Source organism: Ischnura elegans, chromosome X (assembly GCF_921293095.1).
Source record: "Ischnura elegans chromosome X, ioIscEleg1.1, whole genome shotgun sequence".
Classification (NCBI taxonomy): Eukaryota; Metazoa; Arthropoda; class Insecta; order Odonata; family Coenagrionidae; genus Ischnura; species Ischnura elegans.
Window position 1 is genome coordinate 79,613,447 of NC_060259.1, and position 27,773 is coordinate 79,641,219.

Consider the following 27,773-nt stretch of genomic DNA (forward strand, 5'->3'; position numbering starts at 1 on the left):
GCTGGGTATGGACAGAAGACATATATCTCAAAAGCGTAACTTCAAATCTATTTTCGACGGTTGTTATCCTAACACTTCCAACCACACGCCTTTTGAGGCGTCCTGCGGTGCAGTATTTAGATGATGTAGCATAGCATCCTTTCACCGCCATGAATAGGTTGTGTGAGATTATCTTCTGATCTAGGATAGTGATACACTTCGAACGACCTCGCAGGTGAAGCCAAAAAAGGATTAATTACATAGTGGATCCATCTAGGATCTGTTATTATAGTTCCTTATTGCCAATGGATAAAATGAAAACAAATTTTCACATTAACCTCGTTCAAAAAGCACAGCTCCTTTTACCGATACCAATAGGGTGCGTGAGATAATATCTTGGAGGATAGTAATAGAATTAGAGAGGCATCGTAGGTGAAGCCTACCAAGGATTAATGCCAGCAACACCAACAGCGGATCCGTTATTATAATTCCACCATTCCATCCATCAAAAAAGTTTTAACTTTACCATATTTCAGGAAGCATGGGGAACCTCAATACTATTTCCCAGCGAAAGGATTAGCCTTGTAGCACCATTCATAGCCATGCGGGATAAAAATCACGCGGCAATACCATTAAACCCAACCCGTTCGGGTCACAATGGTCAACTTTCTTCCATCACAGAATACAGCCTCCTTACTTTCGCCCCATTGAAATCCACATAGGTCGGTTTGATACCGCTTGACTTTCACCTCTCTCTTCGAGGCCATAGGAGAAAGTCCTCCTCTTATCTTGGAAACAATTTCAGTTTTCTTGACTAAATTTAACAACTTCATCTCCTGACTCATAACAAGGTGGCCGTTGATGGGAAAACTTCTTGGCATCACAATCACAGAAAAAAACGCAGAATCACGCTCACCAACATTTTAGACCAATGTCTTTGAAGTCCGGGCACGATATAGCCCTTTGCAAATTACACCTTTTTAGAGCTAAGTCGTAGGACTCACGCATCGCGCAAGCTCTTAGGGTCATTGGTCCAAAATAAAACCTTGCAGCCGAGCCAAAAAAACCTTCTCTTTTATGCATGAGCAGTTGGCACAAAAAATGGTAGGAATATTTGGAGCAAGAATGGAAAAGTTTCGCAATAAAAACTATTGTGCCGAACTTGATTTCTTTGTGATTACGAAGTGCAATGTTGAAAGTTTTTAGGAAGGAATAATGTTTCTCACGATGACGTACGCGCGAAAATTATCTGCATCAAAGAGATTGATCATCACAATGATCTACAATGTAAAGAAAATCTCCTGAGATCATATTTATGGAGCGCATTATTAAACCGCTATCTCATAAAAAATTTCAGTTTTATTTTCTAAACCAAATAAAAACATTGAGCATAATGGTAACTACTGATGAAATATTTTGTAATAAGTAGTAGTAAAAATAAGATGCAGTGAAAATTCACATGATATGACGTAAGTAAAAATTTCTAGGCCGGGAATTGAACTACGGACCTACCTTTCGCTTTCCGGATTCGATTCACCATTTCTATGGGATATCAGGAGTCTGAATAGGGCAGGCGTACGCGCAGGGTTCCTCAGGAATTAATGAACACAAACGTCTATATTGCATACCAATCCGTATGAAAAGTGATCTAAAGTTATGCTTGCAATATAGAAATATTCCAATATCAATTTCATTTACGAACAGCACTTACACTAGCAACACACAGATAGCTAACTATGACCTTGAAATCTTACAGTCTTTAAAATCAGTGGCGTAGCCAGGTGGGGGTCCGGACCCCCCCCCCCAAATATAAAAACACAATCATTTTACTTCATAAAATAAATCAAAATATTGAAAAATCATGGATTAAAAATATTTCTTTAACAAATGAAGTTTTTGTCGAATGTAAAAAGTGTTCAAACTAGTTTAAAACCCATTACTTAGTACCCTGTTTTTCAAAAATTTCCCCCCCTGGTTTTGGACCCCCCCGAACGAAATTCCTGGCAACGCCTCTGTTTAAAAGAATACAGTATACTCCGGTTGATTGTGCAACCATATATCAGGGAAAGCCGCTTACTAGGGACAAATCTCCACGAACAAAAACAACTGAGAAAATACCTTAAGTTATCTCAGATAAATCGAGAAAATATGTTGTTGCACGGGCCACGTATTTGTGGTATTTTCCGAATACTGATGCGAACATATGCCGTTTTGGAAACACTATAAACCTGTTTTGTACACCCACCCTCACCATTGAACAAATCCAAAGCAGGCGTTCTCTTTCTTAAATACCCTTTGCGCAGATTTAGAGGTCGTACCACGCCTCCGTGTATTTCCCGTTTTTGATTGGGTATTTATCATTTAAAACTTATGCTATTACCAAGAATATTTCAGAGTGTATGGAACAGATGTCCGTCAACATTCAACTAAAGCGAATAATCCGTTACTATGACAGACTGATCTATTATCTAGGTTAGGGGGCGTTCATTAATTACATGAGGTGATTTTGGCACTTGTTGGACCCCCTTCTCCCCTTGTGAGATTTAGCTCCAACCCCAACCAATAATCTCACGAGAGATCGATGAAAAATTTCTCGGGTTTCCCACCGGGTGTGGTATTGGGTTAATTGGGGAGAGTTGAGTTGTTTGAGTTGTTCAAGGGAGATGGAAATGAATGCATTAGTTAATTAATAAAATATTGGGAAACCGCTTAGTTGAGGCTCAGTGTATCGATCTCGATCTATCCCAATTGATCGAAATATTATAATACCTATACTATTGCACAAAAACCTGTATGACCACTGGACCGATGAGGTTTCTGTCCACAATCTGGGCAACGCAATTAATTTATTTTATGTAAACTTTTTTAAATTTTAATTTAGTAATGTGATGTAACGAAGTATAAGTAATCGCAATAATGTTAACAATTAATTCATTGGTAATTTATAATTTTTTATTGATACATTAAAAATTACTTAATTCTCGTCATCTACTAGAAAGCTCGTGCGAGTAATTGTTACATTTTGGTAATGAAAAGTAAAAACTTGAATTCCACGCGCGCTGATCGAAAGACAGTTCCAGCTACACTAACTTCATCAAAAGGAGTAAAAATTCTATATATCATATTTATTTATGCCCAAAATGCCTAAATCAAACATTTTCATTATTATTATACGCAACGGTATTAAATAATAATAAATTTAGAGAGATTTTTTTTCAGCATGAGTTTTTCAGACAGATTTCAGTCTAATTTTGCCGAACGGATAGGTGTGGGAATTCATTTTATCCACAAACAATGAAGGACTTCAATAAATGCCATGCGTAATTTTGTTAGAGAATTTCCTTTCTATATGTAAACGGTTGACGTCTTAACAACTCCCGCCAAACGCCTATGGAGGCGGCTTGCGGGTAAGTGGGAAGATGTATAGGAGCAAAGTAATAAGTAACTGTAATCCCACTGATTACTTTTTGAAATGACAATATTTAATAGTAATGGATTTCGAATTCGACACGGTGATTGCAATTTAGCCAGATAAAATTTTGTCAACACTTTTCCTATCACTGCTGTTATTGTTGGTAGTTCTACCCCTGATTCTTCAAAGGGTAACCAAGTAAAAGTAATCGAATTACTGTTACCGATTACATCCTTGGAAATTTTTACGAGTAATCGATACATTAAAAAACGTAATTTTTATTTTTAATCCACTCCAAAACTCAGGCGAGTAATAGCTACGTTTAACTAATCGCTACAAAAGTGAAAACTTGAGTTCCACACGCGCTGATTTAAATGTAAATATTTGGTAGATCATATTGGATTTAATTTTAGAACTCCCTGTTCGAGAAAGTATTGGTAGAGATTGCATCATAAACAGGAGAAAAATAAAAACATAAATTTAAATCGTGATTTTAATTACACGGATTACTTTTTCAAAGAGTAATTTGTAATTGTAATTCATTCCAAATTTGACAGCGTAGTTAAAATTGAGCACGATTGTATTTTATCTATACTTTTCCTATCGCTGCTCATATTGTTGGCTGTAGATTCCGTTTAATGGGTCCACCGGTTACTTGGGACAGCCGCTTAATTGGGGCAGATCTTGAAGAACCGAACCCAATAGAGGAATATCCCAGAGTATTCTCCGCTTAACCCATATAATGTCCAGAAGATTTTTTTCAAAACATTTTACTTTTTTTGCTTAAATTATGATTAGATATCGTATCTGATGCGGAAAAAATGTTTTAAAAAATCTCTAACATTAGCATAGTACTTAATCCTATACGTATCTTAAGATACATCTGGGCACTTAAGGGGTCAAAAATGTACATTATCGTTTAACTGTGTTTAAGCACGTTTTTGCTATATAATTCATTACTCATGCCTTCATCACTAGTTTTTAATACATGAATTAGAATTATTATGCACCAAATAAAATAATTTTGAGTATTATTGTAGTATTATTACGTGAACAATTTACATTTGATTTTGAAATTTTACAGCAGTGTGTCCCTTTATCCCAGTTTTATTTACCGTAGCCATCCCTGTGCAACTGATACATCCATTTTTTCTTTTCGGAAACAGAATAACAAACAGGAGTTTTCATTTTATTATGCCTGCTTTTAGTAATCATGGTATCTATGTATTTATCATTGTTATAAATTATTCGATTTAACTAGAGCAGTCCCCCTTTTTGATTTTTGAAATGCAGCTTTTTCTGGAAGGTTGTATACACTATTGATTCTATTTTCACGAAATCTTCCAGTGCCACACAAGCTCCTTCTAGTCAACATTCTAAGCAGCTTTTCTGATGTGAATAAGTTGTCAAAAAATATATTTGTAACTGGCAGTAATTTACAATTATCCACGAGTGCTAAACTACATCTCCTCCTTGACCAAAAACTGTTCTCTGAAGGTTGGCTACAGCGTGATAAAGATTGACTTGATTCGGATATACACCATAATTGTAACCCAATTCTTACTCGTTTCCCTCTAATACATTGCTTGCAGCCATATCTACCATAGTAGGGGGTTGAGTGATTCATCCACCAAACAGTATTCTCCAGCGCTTACAATTTTGAAAGTCTAGTTCAAAATCTCAAACATAGGTTGAACTTTACATAGCCTATCCTTGCCATCAATCTTCCCATTATAATAATTATCTGCCAGATGCAGAAACCTTAAAATTTCTTCAAACCTGTCCCTTCGCATTGACTGAGAAACTATTTTGATGGTGCAGTCTGGAGATGACCTCCGATAAAGCCATCGACTAGGTAGACGGTGATAACCTGAGGGTAGAAATATTCCAAACACTTTATAAATCTCTTCGATTTGTACGTACGAATCATGTACTAACATCTTTTACAATTGTACAGAAAATTTGTCTTGAATTTTTCTGCTGACAGCGCTGATGGTAGAGCTATTTCAGATTTATTTCACCTCTGCTCCATCACTAAGGTAAGTCTTCTCTTCTCAGCGGTAAATGGGAAGCATACATAGCAAGGGGTGTGCAACAAAAGAAACAAAAAATGATTTACAAAAGAGACGGTTGAGAAGTTTTTAAAGCGCCAATTCCTCCTTATGTCAGGTATATCTTTCGGAGACTTGAAATTGAATACAAAGTACAAGTTTTGGGTGACGTAGCGTAGTACATAGTTTCATTGCCAATGTTCACCAAAGTTAATTATTTCCTATACTGTTTTCCAGCTTGAAATCTTGATTACATTGCCAGCGGTAAGTTTAACGAGAAACAAAGTAATCAGTCCATTCCACCATCGGCGATACATAATACATGTAATGCCAGGACAGTGGCGGATACATATGGGGGGCGAAGGGGGTACGCACCCCCCTGTTACGTGGCCGCCTGCATTGCCTAACATTGCAGAACTACAATTTTAACTCTTTCATAGCATAAGATGGCATTGCCTTGTATATATGTGTATAATCATTTAAAATAAAAATTTCCTAAACTTTGCATGTGACTTGATTATTTTTCATTACAATACAAGTAAAGGTAGCTCAAGATATCTTTTGCGCCCCCCTTGAATTTTTTCTGTATCCGCTACTGTGCCAGGAAAAAGCAACTTGATATCGCGAGTATTTGCGCTTCCAGAAATAAAATACTGATTCATTTTATGCTTCCAATGAAGGTACTTTATAGCATTTCAAATGAGAATACACCACATTTCTGAGAAAATACCTGTTTTTGCTGAATTTACCTAATTGTTCAATATAATGCATCATGAAATGGCAGAAATATAAAATTGTCTTCGCGTCACACGGACTTTTCCCATCATTCCTACTTAGCCGTCGTGTTTTCGCGCGCTTGAAAATTTTCACTTTTCATTTAATAGCGAAAAATAGATATCGTCATTAAAAAATCTACAAGCGTGAAATACCTGCTTCAGGAGTAATAACCTTTCGATTTAGGCAATAAAAAAATAATACGATACCACCCTATTGGAGCAGCCGCATAATTGGGGCAAAGTGCACAAGTCCCGATATGCCCCTATTCACCGGAATCTACTGTATCTCTCCCACTGATTCTTAAAAGGGGTGAGACCGGCTGAAGCCGGGCAGCGTGACCGAAAATGTCCTCCAGAAAGAAGCAGACGGATGTCACCGAAGATTTCGAGGACGGCCGTCAGCACTCCCCAGACGGTCGCGAGTCCGGAGTTGTTTACTTAGCAACGGCAAGCCACTTCCGCACTCCTCAATGGGTCCAGTCACGAATGCTAGACGTTCGACCCACCGCCGATGCCACACACGTCGCCCGGTGTACCTCGCTGCAAACGGGCAATTCCACTTAGTGCAGATGCCCCTCCTATCGAGAAACTGCCCGCTCGAGAGACAGTGGTGGTCATTAAGGCCCTAATCCTATCCGAACCTTTGCTCCTCTTTTTTCCCATCCCCCGTTAGATAAGTTTCTCAGCGTGCTTAGACGTGATCCTGGCTTCCGGCCGATTCGTATCGCGCTTCGACACGGCGACAGAAGCGAATGAGGGACCCGATTAGACTCCTGTCTGATATTTTCTGCCTTATCCTATCACTTCATCCGTATTCCCCTTTATCGTCTTTTATCCACCTAACCCTTTATAACCCAATGTTGCTTCTAAGCAACATCAAAAATGTTTAAACTTTCAGCTCCATTTAGGAGATATCTAAACTAAATATTATTTTGTAGTGTAAACTTTAATGACGGAATATTTAGCTGCCAGGATAATTATCATTGCGTGTAAAATTTTCAAGTTTTCAAAATGAAAAATCTTGAAATTTGATATCTCCCAGAAACAGCTCTGGGCTAGAAAGGGCTAAAGTGAGTTTTAGGATCGTCGCTTACTTCTGGCACCGCGGATATAGCTAGCCCCCTCATAACCGGGAAGCATACCTATTGCCTAAACCCATTATAACCCAATGTTGCTTCTACGTAACATCATTTTCAGCTCTTTTTAGAAAAGATCTACACTAAGTTTACTTGGTGTTGTAAAGTTTAATGGCAAAATATTTTGCTGTCTCGATGATTAGGACACAGAGGTGAATTTTCACTCTCTTTTACAAAAATTAGAAATCTTGAAATTTGATTTTTTCCCAGAAGCAGATGTGGGTTAGAAAAGGTTAAAATCAATTACTATCAAAATAAGTGCGTTTCTTGTTTAGGGAGGTTAAGCTCTTGCGGAGTGAAAAATTATTTTTTGCCGAATTTCGAAAGACTCGTAAAAAAATGAGTAAATTACCCCGCCGGCCTCGTTGGTGGCGGGATAAAGCCATCGCCTGCAGAAAAAGAGGTCGGGGTTCGTATCCCGCCTGGGAAAGTTTCTCCTATACAGGGCATGGTTGTTCGGGCACGTTTAATTCTTTATTGCTGAAAACCCCCGACCTAAAAGGCCAATGCGCTCTTTTCGGTAGCATGGGGATATGGGCGGATCGGGGATTTTTTTCTGGAGGGGAACACATGGGTCTGAATGGCAAACGGTTCTCTCATATTTAGGATAAAGAACAACATGCATCAATGACTGTACGAAATATTCTCTTCATCTCCGTACTCCGAAACACAAAACAAAGGGACAGTAATGATAACATGGCTGTATTAAAAATCTTGTCCATATTTTAAGCGTCTGGTATAGTAAAAATAATAATGTCGTCTTTATTTCACAAGTGAATTTAAGACTAGATAGTCCTCTCTTACAATTAACCTGTTAAACAATCACATACACCCATGCCCTGGGTGGTGGTCAAACCACCCAGGCGGGATTCGAACCCGCGACCTCTAGGTTAGCTGTCGGGGGCTTTACCCCGGCACCTCCGAGGCCGGATATCGTATGGTATTTGGAGGAGGCGACAGACAGCTGAGGGAAGGATATGAAAGGAAGTCTGGAGAGAAACCCGGCGTCGACATTAGCCTGCTCTTAACGAAAGGTGCCAAGGGGATCACGGTTTAACGTCCCATCCGACGGACAGTGAGTGTGAGTGCTCCGCTTGAAATGTTCTCTACTCAATATTCAACCAGTGATCGGGCAGTCTCTAAAAACTTTCTGCCACCGCCGGGATTTGAATCCGAGTCCGCCGGGTGGGATGCCAAAACTCCAGCCACCACACCAAACCGATCCCCTTAAGCGTCTGGGGGAGGGGGTAAGTTACCCCGTGCAAACCCCCCTGAATCTGCATATGCATTGGCACAAACAAATAAATATATATACGCGACCAATGCCGTTTCATCGTGGATATTATCCATGAATCTTTATATTCGTTTCATCAAAATTGCGTCATGTAAAGCGGTGAATTGATAGAACACATGCGTGAATGCGTGGACGCAAGACGGCAAAATAGCCCCTGTTCTAATTTCGTTCATGCATTCGCGCAATTCCACGCCATTTTAGAAATTAATGCAGCTCCAACCTGCGCAATTCCGTGCCCCGTGTATAACGGCCTTAATAGTTTTTAGCAGCATTATTAAAAGAAGAAAATTACACGACATTATACACAATGATAAATCTCCACACCTAAACAAAGAGAAACCGATTTCTAATGTGCGAACACAGTAATTACTTTGACATTGAAGATTTACTCGGCATAAATAGGCACGGAGGCGATAGAAGCGAAGGTTCAACCACCTTAAGCCTCAAACGCGACATCTCCCTATCCCACCCACAGCCGAAGTTATAGCTCAAAACGCAAGTAACGAACTAACTCCGTAAATGGCATTATCCAATCAAGCCAAACGTTTTCCAGTTTAATGCGCAAGAATTGAAGAACTTTGCTCAGTCCCTCAATTTCAAACCAGGAGGACTCCCTCGGCGACACAGGAGTGTACGACTGCGATAACGGAGAGGAGGGCTGAGAGAAAATAGGGAGGCGCTCCTACCTCATAAACGCTTTTGAAAAGAGCTACATAATAGGATTAGAAAGTAAATTGAGCCGGGGGTGGAGGTGGTGTAATGATGTTATGGGATTTTAATTCGCAGCGTGGCCCGTCTCCCGTGAGTGAAGCCCCTATTCCACGCTTCATATCGTCGGTTTCCTATCAGCTGGGATCCTTTATTGCCCCGCAATAACACAGGCGGGGTGGGGGAGAGGGGGTGGGTAGGCGGTGGACCTTTTTCCGGTCCCACGACAGATAGCGAAACGTCCGCAACCCCACCCTCTCGCCTCCGCGGATGATAGGATGGGCTGTGGGAAGGGGTGGGATGCTTGCGCCAACTCGTGGACCACGCCAGCCAGGGTGGCCACAGAGAAGGAAAGCTACGGCGCGGCGGGAGGAGATTCCGAAAATGTACTCAATCACGCCGAGAAGAAAAATATGACGAAAATATAAAGTTAATAAATTAAATTTAAAATACTAGAAAGGATATAAGACACGATATCAGGCGTTACTTTGTGGAATTGCTTCATTATCGAGAAAATAAAATAACTTTGTTTTATTCCATACTTTATTTTAAATAGCAGGTGATAGCATTAGATGCTGATGATAGCATTAGATGCTGAAACCCGGGCCGTGCTATTTAAAATAAAGTGTGGAATAAAACAAAGTTATTTTATTTTATTATATACAAGAAAGGAATAAATTGTTATTCATTTTGTCTATATACGTGGCAGGTTTTTTTAATTAACCTCCAATAGCTCATCAAAAACACCATGCAAGCGACAGGCGGGTACTGCGCAGGTAGGGCAATTGCGCGTCCTCCGCACCACACGCTCAAGTCATTTCTGACCGTAAGTTATTAGTTAAAGGTCTAAAGTAATCTCACTAACTACAATGCCTCAATTGATTCTCCCACCAAGTGTGCACTGCGGAGAGGCAGCCAGAAAACTCGCCGAATGGCTTCGGCATTGACTTGACCTTTATGTCGATAAAATAGAATTTTTCTTTAATATAATGCGGCTAGGGTGTTTAACAGTGTGAAAAATTACGTCCATTCCCATTTAAAACAAAAGAAGAGACACGCTGACTTCTGGAAGTGTTCTGATCCATGACAACGCCCGTCATCTCAGCGCTGATGCAGCCCAACTGCTCCTTGAGCAATTTCAATGGGACACTTTCGATCACCCGCCGTGCAATGCCGAACTAGTGCCGGGGGAATTCCATCTTTACGCTGAAATGAAGATGTGGCTAGATGGCAAGCGTTTTCAAACGAGCGATGAGCTTCAAGACAAAGGCATAATTCATTGGAGGTCATTGGCGACAACATTCCATGAAGAAGGTATAGTAGAGGCGATTATGTCGAAAGTACACCACAATTGTGGTCAACAATTAGCAATGAAATAATTTTTTTCAATCACTTCGTCTTGTGATCATGATTCATGACCCATCGGAGGTTGAAAAAAACGGCCCTCGTACCTATACAGTTGGTACTTAGGATGTTGTTAGAATACATTCAATCACGCCGAGATGGAAAATACGATAAAAATATGTAGTTATAAGAAAAGAAAAAAATTGACACTTAAGTTGTCTACGTATAGAATTGGTACTGAGGTTGTTGTCACAATACATTCAAGCACGCTGAGATGACAATTGTGATGATGATAAAAAGATACAGGAAAAGAAAAAATGGTATTTTTGTATCAAACCAATGGCTGGCGAGTTCACTTCGTGGAATGTTGGCATAATAGATTAAAGATTAACGCTGTTATATTCCACACGGTGTTTATTGAAAACAAAACCGGTTTCAACAGGAGTTCCGTTACCTCTTGATAGGTATCCAATGTCCACAGGAGTAAGAGTTAGCAAGTATATGTTTTAAACAAGTAATACGTTACGACATAATCCGACCGGTCGATAGGGTGCGATGCGTACCCTTAAATGAAGAACTCGCTGAGCCAGATCATTATCTGATGACACTGCCTGGTCTGAATCATTCGTTCCTCGGCAAGCAAGTCCCCCAAAGGAAGAGAGGGTGGAGGCGCGATAGGGCCAAGAATAACAGTGGGGCGTGCGGGCGAGGCGGGGTGTCTGCGAAAATAGGACCGCATTATCATCACCTTAAGACCACACACTTCCGCTTCAAATAAAGGGGGAAGGAGTTGAAAGAAAGACGCAGGGAATGGGAAGCAACGCGACTATCGATGGCGTGCCTCAGATTTGGTGCTATCTTCGGGAAAACGGAATGTTCTATACCACGTACCTCATGAGATATGTGCACCAAGGGGACTGCTTTAAGGAGGCCGAATTCCATCCTAGAGGAGCCTGATTTCTGTTGACACTGCGGCCGCATTTTAATCGGTTTTCAAAAATGTCCGCGGCGCGGTGATGAGTGTAATACAATCCATTATTTTAGAATATTTTGCAGTATAATGCTGGAAATGCGAGGAATAACATTGAAGAGTATGAATTTGATACATTACATCGTCATGCACATAAATTTCGTTTAAAACAGCTGATTATACCTTATTTCCCAATGAAATTCAGATCAATTTGTTCGTCAGCGACGCTAGTGGCGACTTTTGTAAACTAATTTAAATGCACGGTATTTGATAACCTATTTAGAGGCCGACATGAGGATCCTCTTTGTAATATTCGTGTATTTAATTAATCACATTGAATTGATGGTGATTCTATTTAAAATTCCCAAAGAGAGGACATTCCCCAAAATTAAATTCCCACGCAATATTAAGGAGAGATGGAAAACCTCACCTAATTTGAAATCCGAGAGATATTCACTAGAAATAGGTGATGGAAAACGTTTTAAGTATGAGATTTATCGTGGCATAACATGACTGATCGCGAGGGTGTGATGCCTACCCTTAAATGAAGAACTCGTTGAAGCATATTATTAACTAATCACACTCCTCGGTTTGCATCATTAGTTCCTTCTTAACCAATTCACAGAGGAGAATAGGGTAGATTCCTTCACTTAAGAAAACGAAATGCATTGATTGCGATTCGTTACCCACCATCAGTGTATTCATAATATACAAATTATTTGGTTTTATAAATCCCAGTTTATACGAAAGGCAATGGTCAATTTAACCTCATTTGAAAAAGGCAACATTGGCGCCCATACGATGCCACTCCACGTGACGTCACAGGGACCTAGTTCCTATACGAGTTGATAGAAATTTTACATCATGTGAGATTACCAATGCATGCATGAGGCACAGACTTCAGGGAAACATATCTTAATAATCACCTATTAAAACTGCCTAAGGTCGGAAAGTTTCCTTCGTTTGATAGGGTAATAATAATCCTTATTTAAGCGAAGCACTACCTGCTAGCAAAGTACTCTGCTACCTGCTAGCAGCCTGCGTCGTATCAGCGCTCATAGCCTCGCCTCAAGGTCACCTCACACGACGACAGCTGGAACCAGAAATACGTCACACGGACTTTTCCCAGCATTCCTACTAAGCCGTCGCGTTTTCTCGCGCTTGAAAATTTTCACATCTCGTTGAATAGCGAAAAATATATATCGTCATTCAAAAATCTAAGAGCGTGAAATGCGTACTCCAGGAGTAATAATATTTCGCTTTAGACAATAAAAAAATAATAGGAAACCAGCCTATTCCCAGAGGAGAATTGCTCACGGAGTTGACTAGCTAAGTGTTTCATCACAATTGCCTCATGAAAATTGCACCAAATATTGCCAATGATTTGATGATGATGCTATTTAAAATTCTCTAAGAGTGGGGAATACCATTAATGATGTTTCCGCATATCTATCACAGAGTATATTCAAGGGAATGAAAAAAATTGTACTTAGTGTATGGTGTCATTGAGAGGTCAACCAGTCTTATTTCGCAAACATTTACTCCATTAAAAACATTAAAATCAATCTGAGATTTTCAACGTATGAAGAATACAACTTTGTCAACTTTTGCTTGAATCAAATTTGAAACTTTTACCACAGTACTTTATCAAATGCAAAAGTGATAGTGTTTCAGATACATAATATGATATCATTGATAAAGGCCTACCCCATATGCTTGGAAAATTTCTGGGCGATTACGCAGGTTTTCAGCTATAATACGTGCTGAAAAATGTAAACTTAGGATTGGTCGAGAGTAAAGCGTCTAAAATTAAAACCAATATATTTAACGCACATTATTGGAAAACTGGCGAGCCCAAAAGGTAACATCCACTCAAGTCACAAATCAAAATAAGGGCAATAGCAAGGTATTTCGGACAAATCAAAGATTATAGGTAAAAGCTTCTATATTTTTTTAGACTGTGTTAACCAAATGTATTACTTTTTCGTATCACTTACTCAGTTAATCGACCCGAGGATTATTAAGAACATTTGAAAGTAGATCTCTCCCTAGACTCGGCCACAGACGTGCGAATTCCACGCATCGGATGATTACTTATGTTAAACCAATCCTAGGATTGTTGACCAGTGATGATGATGAAACAAAAAATAAGTTAGGAAAAAAGATGGCGCGAAAGAGAGTGATATTCCTTCTAAGGAAGTCTCCCTGTCACTCTGATATCCGAAACAAATGTCAATCACTCACTGATTCAGCCCGAAGGTTGGTTTGGATAGGTGAGGATAAAGCTCACCCCATTCTATGCCACAAAGGGGGCCACTTCCTTTCCCAGGGCCACATTCTCACGTTGAAGATTTTATTCGGGGAGGTCCGAAGGCTTGACCCAAGCTTTGAACGTCGAACTCTTGGATCAACATCCAGATCCAGGGAATTCCACTGTCCTCTTTACGTGTGGACAAAATGATTGGACACCAACTTCATCACTCGTTTGGTGGTACCTGAAGAAGAAGTACGGTGATTTGGCTCTACTTTGATTTTATCGATATTCTCACGGCAAGCCGAACTTCCTTAAATATATTTTGTGACAACGACAAATGCATAATGGAGATGACCAACATTTTGAATATGCTCATACCGGCACATCATAAGAACATATTTCCGATTTTAGAATGCCATTTCCGTAAAATACACCGTAGACAGCAACATTTTTATCATTACCGAATGAAGAAAACTATTTGGGGATAGAAATGTTGGATCTACAATGGAAAAGACATTACCTCCAATCCTCGGTGGAACTTACAAAGTATGCCATAATTGCGAGGTTATCGAACGCGAGAGTCAAATGCCTCCGATGCCGTTCAAACAGGCCTGATTTCCATTCGACACAGGAAGGGGGAGAGACAGGAAGCCTCCCCGCTCATTCTTTCCACGATGAAGGGAATTAGATAATGCGAGGGAGTCGTCATTGGGGGCGATCGCGGGTTCAACTACCTCGAATTCTCACTCCCAGACACGGGTCGCGCACCCAATGAACATTTCCCGGATTAATTTCTTCACTGTCCCAATTTTACTCGAGGAAAAAAAGGTCAAATAACGTAACTGAAATGAAAAAAAATTACGATATCCGAACCAGGACACAGGTTAAACTATTAAAGTATCACAGAACGCCGATACTATTCGATTTACGAATCTACATCTACATTCTACCCCGCACGCCGCCTCAAAAGGCATGTGGCAGGAGGTGTTAGGACACCAGCCATTTACATAAAACATTTATATAAAGAGCAAATGCTAAACTGTTAAAGCATCATAGAACGCCGATACTATTGGATTTACTCGAATACGAATCTACATCTACATACTACCCCGCACGCCGCCACAAAAGGCATGTGGCAGGAGGTGCTAGGACACCAGCCATTTACATAAAACATTTATATAAAGAGCAAATGCTAAACTGTTAAAGCATCATAGAACGCCGATACTATTGGATTTACTCGAATACGAATCTACACCTACATACTACCCCGCACGCCGCCTCAAAAGGCATGTGGCAGGAGGTGCTAGGACACCAGCCATTTACATAAAACATTTATGTAAAAAGCAAATGCTAAACAAAGATACGATTAGCATTTATTAAAGTCCTGTATGGTTCGGGGGAAAAATGAATTTCCATACCTAACCGTTCGGCAAAATATCTCTCTTAATTTATCGCTTCTGTCGTACCTAGAAATATAGAGTGGCTCTAAGATGATGTGTACCGTGTCGCTCTTAAAGACGTCTTTTCTAAATTGTTCAGACTATCTCAGCCTTGCGCGCACGTTTCCATCTAGGAATCAACCAACAATTTTAGAAACAATTAGTGTTTCAAAGAAATATTTTCTTTACTGTCCCAATTTTACTCGTGGAAATAACTTAATGAAAACAAATAAGAAGCCCAAACCAGAACGCAGGTTAAACGGCTATAGTGTAACAGAAAATCGATGATGTTGTATTCATTTAAATAAGAGTGTTTTAATCTACTAATCAACCAACATTTCTGTAAAGAATTATTGTTAAAAAGATATCAATATTTTCTTCACTGTCCCAATTATACGCTTGGAAAAGTTGTCCAATAACATAACTGAAATGAAAAATAATTACGATACCCGAACCAGGTCACAGGTTATGTGGTTGAAGTGTCACAGAGCATCGATACTATTGTATTCATTGAAATCAGAATGTTTTAATCGCCTAATTTTTAAACATATCTTTAAAAAAATTAGTGGTTAAAATAATTATTTTCTATTACATTTACGTTACTCTGATGAGTTTGCTTTAATGACATCAAACTATGAAATTTTTGTCCAATAATTGTACCACTGAACAAATATATAGTATTGTATGGAGTAATTATGAAGTTTTACTGCATGTATGGTATTATCACGGCTATTACTGACGTGTTGTACCTTATCTGTGAGGTTTTATTTACCAAAATAAGTAAGTAAAGTTATTTTATTTTTATAGTGGTCACAGTGCACTTCAAACAGTTGGTTAGAGGAAAACGATTGACAACACTCCACAATTCGTATGTAAAAATAATCATACAACGTTCAAAAAACAAAAGAAGAGAAAGCATTAAATACTAGAAGAATATGTGAAAAAATCCGAAAATCGGAACCAGTGCACGTGAATGACCAAGATGAAAACAGCTAAAATCGTAAATTTAAAGACGGCGTTAATTTGGAGAGAAACGTATCGCGCTTATTAAAAAGAATCAAAATTGATAATTAAAGTAAAATAATTTCAGTGCGCAAGGCCTTTATCCGCATCATAATTCATGAAAGTGTTCATGCACAAACGTAAATCTAAACTGTTTGCAATAAATAGTCCGAAATAACGACACAAGATAATAATTTCAAGATTCCATGAACTGCTGTGCCTTCATGGAGTCCACGCGTAAATTACGGCGCTATAATACACCACGATGAAGATAAGTTTAATCTTCCAAAAATATAGGAAATTGCATGTTTTTAAAATGGTGAAATGAAAATGAGAACGAAGTTACATAAGATTCCATGCATGCACATATATATTTTCTCTATTGTTAGAAAAAAATAGTTTTTTTACTTTTCTTGATGACTAGTAAATCGCAAAATAAAAATCATGATTGATAAAAAAAGCTTGCATAAAATAGGCCTTCTTTAAATATAATTGCACATTTTCATCCGATATTTACATGGCCTCAAGCAATACGGTTCATTAAAGATAACTTCAACGCATTTCCATCTTTTAGAGTTATTGTAAATATTAACCTAATATATGCTCGGCACAAAGAAGAATTCAAATTATAGAAAATGACTGGCCTGAAAAGGCAATAAAAATTTTATGCACAGCAAAACTAAAAATATCCGGCAACTTTAACTGTGAAAATGTAGGTAGTGAAAATTTTAACACCATTGCTTCAAGAAGACAGGAAGCAGTGGCCTAGCGAGGGGATACCAGGTGGTCCGGACCCCTCCCCCTTCGAAATATAAAAATACACTTACACTTCTTCATGAAAGAAAACAAATTATTTGAAAAAATCATGAATTTACATAAGATTTCTTTGAAAAATGAAGCTTTTTTCGAAAATGAAAAGTATTAAAAGTAGTTTAAAACCCTCTTCTTGGTACCCTGTTTTTAAAAATATCACCCCCTGGTTTTGGACTCTCCCCGAACGAAATTCCTGGCTACGCCACCGACAGGAAGCAATTGAAAACACAACCAAAATGTGTGATCCGATCAAGTAAAATACCAATGAAATTTGCCAATTTTTTTCTTTTGAATATAATCAAAACTTTTGAAAGTGCACATAAATATTACAGCAAGTATACGAGCCACTAATATTAGTGCTAATAGTTACATTCATCGTTTTAACATTATGCGAAATTCCAAATGCGAAAGGAGACATAATTGACTCGAGATTCATATAAATGTTCGATATTCATTCGCATAAATAGCAACTTGTCGTAGCAACAAAAAACTTAGCCCTGATACAATTAATAATATCTCTATTAAATCAGAGAGCATTTTATTCAACCTTTCTGCATTAAAATAATGCAAAGAATAATGATTTAACTCAAGGAATGGAGGTAACGAGATGGAGGGTAATTAATATCTAATTTTTTCTCACGGCAATCCATGGAGAGTTTTTTTAACGAGCAATATGCATTTGTTACATTCCGTCATAGAATAATGTTATTCTGTGATTCCGCTTTTTTTTTAATTGCGCTACCATGATAACAATTAATATCAAGTGATATGCAATTTCTTATTTTATCAGCTTCAATGACGAAATAGAGTCGTAAATTGGCTTGATAGGAAATCCATAACCGTCACTTGACAGCGTGGCCAATTCTTCCAACCCCAACTGAGAATAAAGGGATGCATATTCCAGAAAAAAGTCATCTGGAAGCAAGAACTTGAGGCGTGCCTATAGATTGCAGTATTAAAGCTTTTCTGGATAATTAGATCACCGAGGTCGCTTTGACTCAATACCTCAGCACTAAAGCTGCCTTTCACAACACAGCAAACAGTGGCGAGCTCATACAACAGACAATAAACAGCAAAAACCTGGCTACTCGAAGAATCGTAATCAAATTTACCTCTCGCAGGTGAACAATGGAAGGTTTTGAATTAACAAAATCGAGGATCCCCATTGGAACTGCAATATCCCTTAGTGAGTTAGTTTCACTTACTAATGCACTTTTCTTCCTAGTATCAATAAAAATTAAGGGATAAAATTCACCAAATTAGTTACTTGGGCTCAAAGCATCAATGCCATGCCAGAAGAATTAAATAAATTTACAAAATCTATGGCGCACTTATGTTATTTCTCTCCATAAATTACTGAAGTTAAAATATGAACTGAGAATGACTAATGACGAATGAATGAAGAATGCGTAAGTATAAGTAGTAGAAAAAGGATAGACTGCATTAGATATAGAAAGAAAAAAAATCGACGAAGGATCGCCGGGCAGTAAACTTCCACAGAAAGTCAGAAACTAGAGTTGAAAACTGTCAAAGCGGGAAACCATCTGTGTCATTCTGTTGGGTCATATTAACAATTAGGTATTAGGTATCTCTTCATATCCCCTTATTATCATCACGGCTAGAGTCATAACAATCATGCCACACTGCTCTTTATTATTTTGGGGAAATATTTTACCACGCAAGATAACGCTAAGCGCAGTTTTATCAATAATAAATACAGAACAGAAAATATAGCAATATAAGTGAAAAATAAAGGACCAAAATTAACCCAAAGAGTGGGATTTAAGGTATATTGAACTGAATAGACAACATCAAAACTTGAGCAACTTATAGGCACTCAAAATAAATATTTCCCACTAAACATTATTCAATAAATGCTAACGCACTTCGGCCGAGTAAAAGGAAGCTAAGCAAATGAGCAAATTGTATCTTATTCACAATTAGATAACATTTTCCAAATAGACAATTCTTCCTTAAAGACGCTTTCGGGCCATAGAGCTATCGACTTGGTCTCTGATTCCTCATTCTTTTTTCAATCTATTCTTTCATCTATGCATTCATGAAATTGTGAGCGAAGAAACCACGGGTTTCCGGGACGTTTTTCCCGGTCGAAGTGTTCCTAATTATTTTGGCAAGTTAATAACCATGCAATTTAACGCCAAGCGCAAGTAAACTGTAAGTCATTGGTATACACAATAAAGACAGAATGAACAAATATCAGTATTAGTGAAAAATATAGGACCAAAAATGGCTCAAAGAGCGGGATTTACAACTATATTGAACTAAATTAACAACATTAAAGCTAGAGTACAGGCACCCCAAAAAATTTCCCAACAAGCATTTTTCAATAAATTCTAACGCAATTCGGTCGAGTAAAGGGAAGCTGAGCGAATGAGTAAATTATATCTTATTTACAGTTAGATAACATTTTCCAAATTGGCGATTCTTCCTCAAAGAGGCTTTTGGGCCATAGAACGATACACATGGTCTCTGATTCCTCACTCTTTTTTTCAATCTATTCTTTCATACCTGCATTCATGCAATTATGAGCGAAGACTCCACGAGGTTTCGGGTCGGGGGGCTTTATATTCCCGTCCGAGCGCACGCCATTCAACCCGTCTGCTCTGTAGTCGCGAAATAACGCGTAATTGCATTGACGTCCACGTTCGCCCGCGGCCAATGTACCCCGTAAAAGGGGAAAAAATAGGGGGCTGACCCTCCGCGAATGCATCACCACCGAAGCGAGAAGAATTGGTAAAAGCCTGAGGACTTGATTGCGTGGAGTATGGGCTGCTGTGTCGTGGGAGGAAGGAGTAAGGGGAAGAGCAGTACCCTCTTTGTCCCCCTCTACGGAATAATAATTAAAAATTACCCTCATCCGTCCTCGTGAAGGCATAATTAAGAAACACCTAACTTGAAAAATAGCAAAAATTAAGATTCAAGCGTGATGGAGTGGAATTTTTCCTTTTTCAATTTTGTTTAACATTTCAATGATTAAAGCACAAATGGTAATGTCCCCACTATTTTATTAATCACTTAACCGATCATGGTTTCGACACTTAGTGTCGTTTTCAAGGTCGGAACTCGAAACCATGGTCGGTTAAGTGATAAATAAAATAGTGTGGATATTACCATTTGTGCTTTAATCATGGATATAGAATTATTCCACAAAATTAAGCCTGAAACGATTTTATACGTTAATATTTCAAGTTCATAACTCGAGTAACCTAGGTTTCAATGTTACTAAATCATCCATAAAAATTTGAAAAAAAAAGAAAAGGGATTTAAAACTTTATGGAACTGAATAAACAACATTAAAACTTGAGCAACGTGAAGGGAGCAACCTCAAAATATAAATTTCCACTTAATATTTTTCAATAAATTTGAACGCACATAGGTTGAGTTAGAGAAAGCTAAGTGAAGGGGAAAATTGCCTCTTATTCACCGGTTGATAACATTTTTCAACGTCTCATTGATTTTTTAAATATAACTGGATTTTGGCTTATCCACCAATGTTACTGAATCTTCTCTGGAAAATGAACTAATAATGAAGTTATAAATTTTATGATCGTGGAGAATTGCACGTATTTATTTCAATACAGAATATTAACGAGTAGAAATTTTATTTATTAGAGTATTTTACCAATTAAAGTAGGTTTCCATGGAGTACTTACGAAGCATTCTGGGAGACTCCCCTTCCTTCAAGCACTTCCCTCTTCCTTTCACTATAAGGTCTACTCCCTTTCACTCTTTCTATAAACTCTATTCTTTTTCTCCCTCATTTACCTAACATTCTACCCTCTAACACTGTTTTCAACATCTCCTTCCCGCTTAGTACTCGCTCCATTCATTCCTTCTGCCGTATCTCCTGGTTACTCGGCGGAGGAGGGAAGCTCCAGAGAACATATCTAAATGTTCCCATCGATCAATGGCTATCTCCACGTTTTATTTCCTCGCAGAATGATATACCTACTCACACTAGGATTGGTAGAAAATTAATTGCATATGCTTGGTTTCGCTATTTAGTGGGCCCTTTTCGCTTCTATAGCGTTAAGGTGTTTTTCCCCGTCCCCACCCTTCCGCTCCTATCCCCTCCCAGAGGCGTCGGCGGGCTCCCATTGCGGCGGCGCCTCTATCCTTTTTCCTACCTCTCCAGCCCCTCCCCGGGAGATCGGGCGAATCAAGCCGAGGGCTTGGGTCCCGACCCCGGTGTGTTGTATCCTTAAGAGGGTTCACCTAGAACCCTCATGATCATACCTACTCACAGCTCACAATAATGCACGCAAATATTTTATCATACCTTATTATTATTGTAATTATTATTATTAAAGTATTCTACTGATTAAAGTAGGACTTAGGAATTAAAGTAGGTTTAAAGTGTTTTCAACATCCCCTCCCCGCTGAGTACTCCCTCCACGCATACCCTCTGTTTCCTCCGTATCTCATCTAAAAGCTGCCTATCCTAACCCACCATGTCCAGCACTTCATCGTTCCTCCTCCTCTCCATCCACTTCACCTTGACCATTCTTCGCCACACCCACATCTCGAATGCTTCGAGTCTTCTCTCGTCCTCCTTCCTAAGTGTCCACGTTTCCACACCATAAAAAGTTACACTCCAGATCAGACTCTTACAAGCGAAAAATAAAGGACCAAGACCAAAGAGTGGGATTCACAACTATAAGGAATTGAATAAACAACAACAATGAAACTGGAGTACGTATAGGAACGCAAACTAAAAATTTCCGACGAAAACATTTTCAATGACTGTTAACAAACTTTGGCCTAGTAAGGGGAAGACAAGTGAAGGAGATAATTGCATGTTATTTACGAGTGGATGACATTTTCAAAATTACTGTTGATTTTTTTTTTAACTTCACACAAGATTGGGTTATACGCCACGGTTGTCTATGCTAGACCCTTGATCTCATTTTTATAATAATTAGCTGAAAGTTAAATTTGTACCTAATTACAGAAATGAAGAATTTGGTGACATAATATTACAAAACTAAGTAATGATCCAATAGATTATACTCGTTTCGCTAATACAGAATTACATTAATAATAAATAAATATTGCCCCAAATTTGGCGGAATAGCAACAGTAATAATTTGGCCGGTAAATATGGCTTAATAATATTCGCGCCTTGGGGTATCTTATGACAGGTATACCATAAATATACGTATACATACGTCTAATAATAGGAAATTTAAGAGTACCTAATTAGACAGAAGATAATGTTTGCATTTAAATTAAACAATACAATGATAATGATACACACTAGGGACCTTCCGACTGCGGCCAATGAACTCTCAAAGTCTAGTATCAGCGATACTGTATGAGATACATTAGGTCCTAGCCTTACTATGAACATTGCCAAGGTCAACTTTACAAATTCGACTGTCGAGAGAGCGGAAAATGAATATGAAATAATACATATAAATACGCCCACAAGTGTTCCGGAAGCAAATTTGTCTCCCTCAGTGGCGACGGGAATACGTCCTCGCCTATCATGCCGAAGGTCGCGGGTTCGAGTCCCACCTGGAAAGGTTGCTCCTTCCAGGAGATGGATATGTGTGATCGTCTGTTGTTGATTGTGTAATCGCCCGACGTGAAGGCCACATTGTGCTGTTTTCGGGGGACGATTGAGATAAATAAATAAAAATCTAAAAAAATTGATAAAAAGTTGGATTAGAGCAAAGAAAAAAGCGGATTAAAAAATCTATTGTAATAATAAAGGAGGGAGTTGGTGTAAAAATCCTTTAAACATGCATACACATTTTGGCCGATCTGATTCCGGGTGACTCATCGTCAAATTACCTCAAGAACCTTCAAATTCTACGTTGCACCGGGTAAATTATGCTCCTTGGTCAACATTTTCTATCACCACTATTGACAAACTCCGGTGCAGAAAGATGTCATCCGTGGACTGAATAAAATACGGAGGAATGTAGCACAATTCGTCAAAAAATACAGCGAGAGAACATGGAGCGTTACGGAGATCTGGATGGGTTAGGTATGGAGAAGCTGGAGACTCAAGGGCTAAATGCTAGGCTTAGATTTCTTGATCAACTATTATCTTTCAAATTAACACGTAAAAACATGATCTTATAACCGTATCATAATTCACTGTCTAATACAGGGGTTCCCAAACTGGGGGGCGCGCCTCCCTGGGGGGGGGGGGCGTGGAGAAAGTCCAGGGGGGGCGTGACACCAAAATGAAATAAATAAAAAAATTACAAAAATAATTTCCTCAGATCTTTGAAATAAATTCTTTCTAAGTTTTCATAATTGTAATCTCTCCATTCTGCGTTTCACGCATTCAACAGTGAACAAAAAAATCTACCTACTCACCGTATCAAGTAGGCACATACTTGTACGAGTACAAGTAGGAGTTGGTATGTACGGCACCGTGGAACTAGGGTATTGCAAAATGGAAAGCTGATATGTGTAGCGGGGGGGGGGGGGCGTGGTACAAAAAAGTTTGGGAACCCCTGGTCTAATAGAAATAATAAAATGAGATAAAGTCCGAAAACTCAAGCATGATGGAGTGGAATTTTTCCATATAGAAATAAATATTTGCAATTTTCCACTAACATTATAAAATTTATTAAGACCTAACTTTCGATGTTACCACAACATCTTTAATGTAAAAGATGGTGGATTTAGCCCTGAGGATAAGCCCCGAATTGGGGCTTGAAACGTTGGCCTTTGTGGATATATTAACCCGGTGGGAATCCCTAGAAGAGTTTACCCACATTGTTCGCCGGGAAAGCATCAAGTAATATTTCAAAGAAAAGTGTTTGTTTTAGTTGACTTGTTGTGGAACGGTTCCATATTTAATGAATTAAATTTTGCAAGTTCCACTTAAAAATGTATTCACTACACCACGACGCGTTTCGACTCATTAACATGAATTTTAATTGACAACACACATCGACAGGTGACGCTTGAAAAGACTTCAAGTGACACTCAGAGGAGATACTTGAAAATTATGTGAAAGCATCTAAACGCGTCGTGTAGATTAGTGAATTAAATGTTTACGTAGAATCCAACGATGTAATGGTACCGGAAAGCGCAGGAACGACGTTCCGGCACTGGTTAACAAAACGCATAATGGTCAAATAACAATTTTATCAATTTTGTTGCCACAAAATTTCTAATATATGCATTCGATACCAAAACAAAAAAAAATTGTTATAAAATGTGAACAGTAACTCGCAATATAAAACACTCTGAGTAATATATCACTTCTGAAAAAGTGCGTTCCGTAAGTGCTAATTTTTCCATGACGTCACGGGCAGAATCTGCAATATCCCTTTCATGTATGTTGGATCGGTTACACCGAATCTCACCTGATATGACCAGCTTTAATATCAATGATTTCCTTATTTGTTCCCTTTTTCAACCGTAACCGCCGGATGGAATAGAACGTATGGAATAGAGTGATCGTAACCTATTTCAAGCTGTTTGCATGTAATGAAATGAAAGGGAAGTCAAACATGCGTCAAAAATCATTCGATGGCAGAGGAGACGATTTTCGAATCGGTTCATGGCTAATGCGCTAAATTGCCCTCCAATCTCCAAGCGTAATCGGTCGCTACTTACACCACTGGTGTAATCAATGGAGACATCGAACGCTCACGTTAGCCTAATTGAATGACAGCTGTGACTCACGGATCGAATAACGCCCTATGTATCGGTCACAATTGACGACCTATGCAATGGATGACGCTTTCTACACTTCCGATTTCCATCCACGGTATTTTGTATCGCTTACGCATAACACACTCGTATTACTGTTGTTGCTTTAAGGGGACGCATCAGTCCAAATGAAGCGATCTTTTCTCGTGGCGTGTGACTCGTTTATAACTTAAATAGCTACCAGCATAACACGTTGCGCTAAGATGGCGAGAATTATAGTCTTTTTTCTTCCCAAGCGCTCCAGACGGATGGCGAATATTAGAAATATCTTGTCATTTAGGCGCGACAACTAGAAAAATGTTTAAGAATTCAATAATTACAATACGAAGTAATGATACTTTTCACTTTTCCACATAAATTAGATGTATATATCATATGGTGGTGCAACAGAAGAATGATGGCGATCAAATGGATCGACCGAGTGAGTAATGAGGAAGTCCTAAGAAGAGTAGGAGAGAAAAGAAGACTCATGAAAACCTTGATAAGAATTGCGATGGTGGTTGGCGTAACATGGTGAAACTCCTTCATGATGCACAAAAGGTTAAGAAAAGACTTCGCTGTTTCACAAAATAAAATATATTTGCGACCGGTTTCGATACAGCGTATCATCATCTGGCAATTACAAGTATCAGTACATAGAATTTATACCCTTGAAGGCGTTAGAGGGGCGGTAGAATGGACGGATAAGAAGACGGAAAAACCATATAGGCCACATCTTGAGACGTGATGGCCTGACGAAGACAATCGTTGACAGACAAGTGGATGGCAAGAACGGAAGGAGAGGAAGACCTCGAAAATGATACATGGAACGGGTAAAGATGGATGTGAAAGAGAAGAAATACGTAGGTGTGAAAAGATTAGCTGATAGAAGAATTGAGTGAAGATCTGCGTCAAACCAATCTTAGGATTGTTGACCAGTGATGATAATGATAAATTATACCCACATGTATTACTGGATTTAAGAGAAGTGATGTGTATAGTAGTGAATTAGGTTTTTACATGGAACCTGCAAAATCTATTTCATACAAGATGGGAAAACAAAACTATTCTCATTATTTAGAACGATAAGTTGATGCCACGAAGTCACGCACGGGAATACGGAATGAAGTCCTTAGGATACGCGAAAAAGAGCGAGTGACTACTTCATGCACATCTGCAATGCCACGTAAAAACGAGCACCGGCCAGGTGACAGCGACCAGGTGACAGAAGCGCGTTCCCACACAGGGCCAGCCAGAGATTTCACACCAGAGATCCCGAAGCGGGACGACACGTCTGTCCGTGGCCGCAGGAGGGCCTGTCCCAGCCGGGGAACGAGAAGAGGTCGGGTTAGGGCCGGCCAAAGATCCGATCACGGCATTCCTTGATTTATGGCCACCGGGAGAGGACGAGGGGGTAACAATGGAGTCTAACAATGGCCCCCATGGGACAAATTCGGAGGTCTGTGGGCGAGGAGACCCGAGGCGACACCCATGCTGGAAGAGGTCCCTTCAATGGGCGACCTCAAACAAGTGGGGAACCGTACAAAAGATTTCCTCCTTTGGGTTCACAGTGAGATATTTGTGGCGGGCTTAATTGGATGATACTCCCCTTGCAGGCTGCATTGTGTGGATGGAGAGTGAATTAAATGCCATAAATATTAACTCTCCGGCGGACAAAGGCGAAAACGAGAGAGTCGTTCGGTTGGAGACCCACTGAGAGGGTCGAGCGGACAAAATTATCACCACGCGCCTCAAATGTTCCACGGATTAGCACGGAAAACAAATCAAATCGCTCGGTGCAAGAAGAAAAATGACGGCGTAGGTGCACAACTGCAACCCTAACAAAGATTGCACAAATGGCATATTCTAATATTTATCATGTTCTATTGAATGAAATGCATTCTTCCACAGTTTTCCAAAAAAAAGAGGTAAAAAAGTGGAAAATTGCATTGCATGCAAAATTGCGTAATGAAACAGTTTCACCACATCGACCTTATTGCCTTATTTTTCATACTCAGCATAGCAATGAAAATTATCGACAACGCCGATTGTCTAACCGAAATCAAGGTCGGTCAAATAAAAAGATGTTGTCAAGTATTTAAAAAAGTAAATATTTAAGTAAATTAAAATGAAAATCCAGCGTTTCCTATTCATCTATTTTAGAAAGTAAGTAATAAGATCGTAAGGAGCACTCTACACTGCCACACCTTGTCGCCAGGCACATAAAAATATGAACATAGTTTCTTCAAACCTTCCTTCCGCAAGGAAAGTAAGGACTGCAGCATGGCTATTTGGACTTTTGAATGGATGAGTACAAAAATTGTTGAAACGGTAAGCAGCTCAAGACTTCGTTAAGGAGTCAGAAGGTTCAACCAAACCATAGGAAACGCAGGGAAAGCACAAATTCAAACCTCGGTCAAACTTTGTGAAATTAGGTGACTGAAAAAAACCTTCCATGCCTTATTTTCACCAACTATCGTTTCAATATACCTGGGAATTAATAATAAAGTAATTCGCCAAAACTATGATCAATAAAAAGTATGGAAAATCTAAGGTTAGTACGGTTTCTTTTCTACTCCCACTATGATAGATTTTGATTTTAAGGTTTCCGCAGCGATTAGATGCAATATTACATTCCATTTTCGGGTGTATGTCTGCGTGCTTAATCTTTAACATATGTTAAAATATTTCTTGGAGTGAAGGTCAACGTATGTTATGCAATATAGTGATAGCCAACGTTCCTGTTTATTTAAAACCATCATCAGGGCTATGAAAGAAAAAACAAAAGAACAATATAAAATACAAAGATAACAAAGATATACAATATTTTTACATAAATAAATGTTACGATAGCCGTGCGAAAGATCCACATAGAATAAATCACTCGCCTTGACCGGGATTCGAACCCGGATCCC

The 27,773-nt window shown here is 38.9% G+C and overlaps 1 protein-coding gene across 5 annotated transcripts in view; it reads right to left on the reverse strand.

The window, feature by feature from the left end:
- The window catches only part of LOC124170671 (collagen alpha chain CG42342-like), a 460,311-nt gene that overhangs the window by 192,751 nt on the left and 239,787 nt on the right, over positions 1–27,773 (reverse strand). The window lies entirely within an intron of this gene.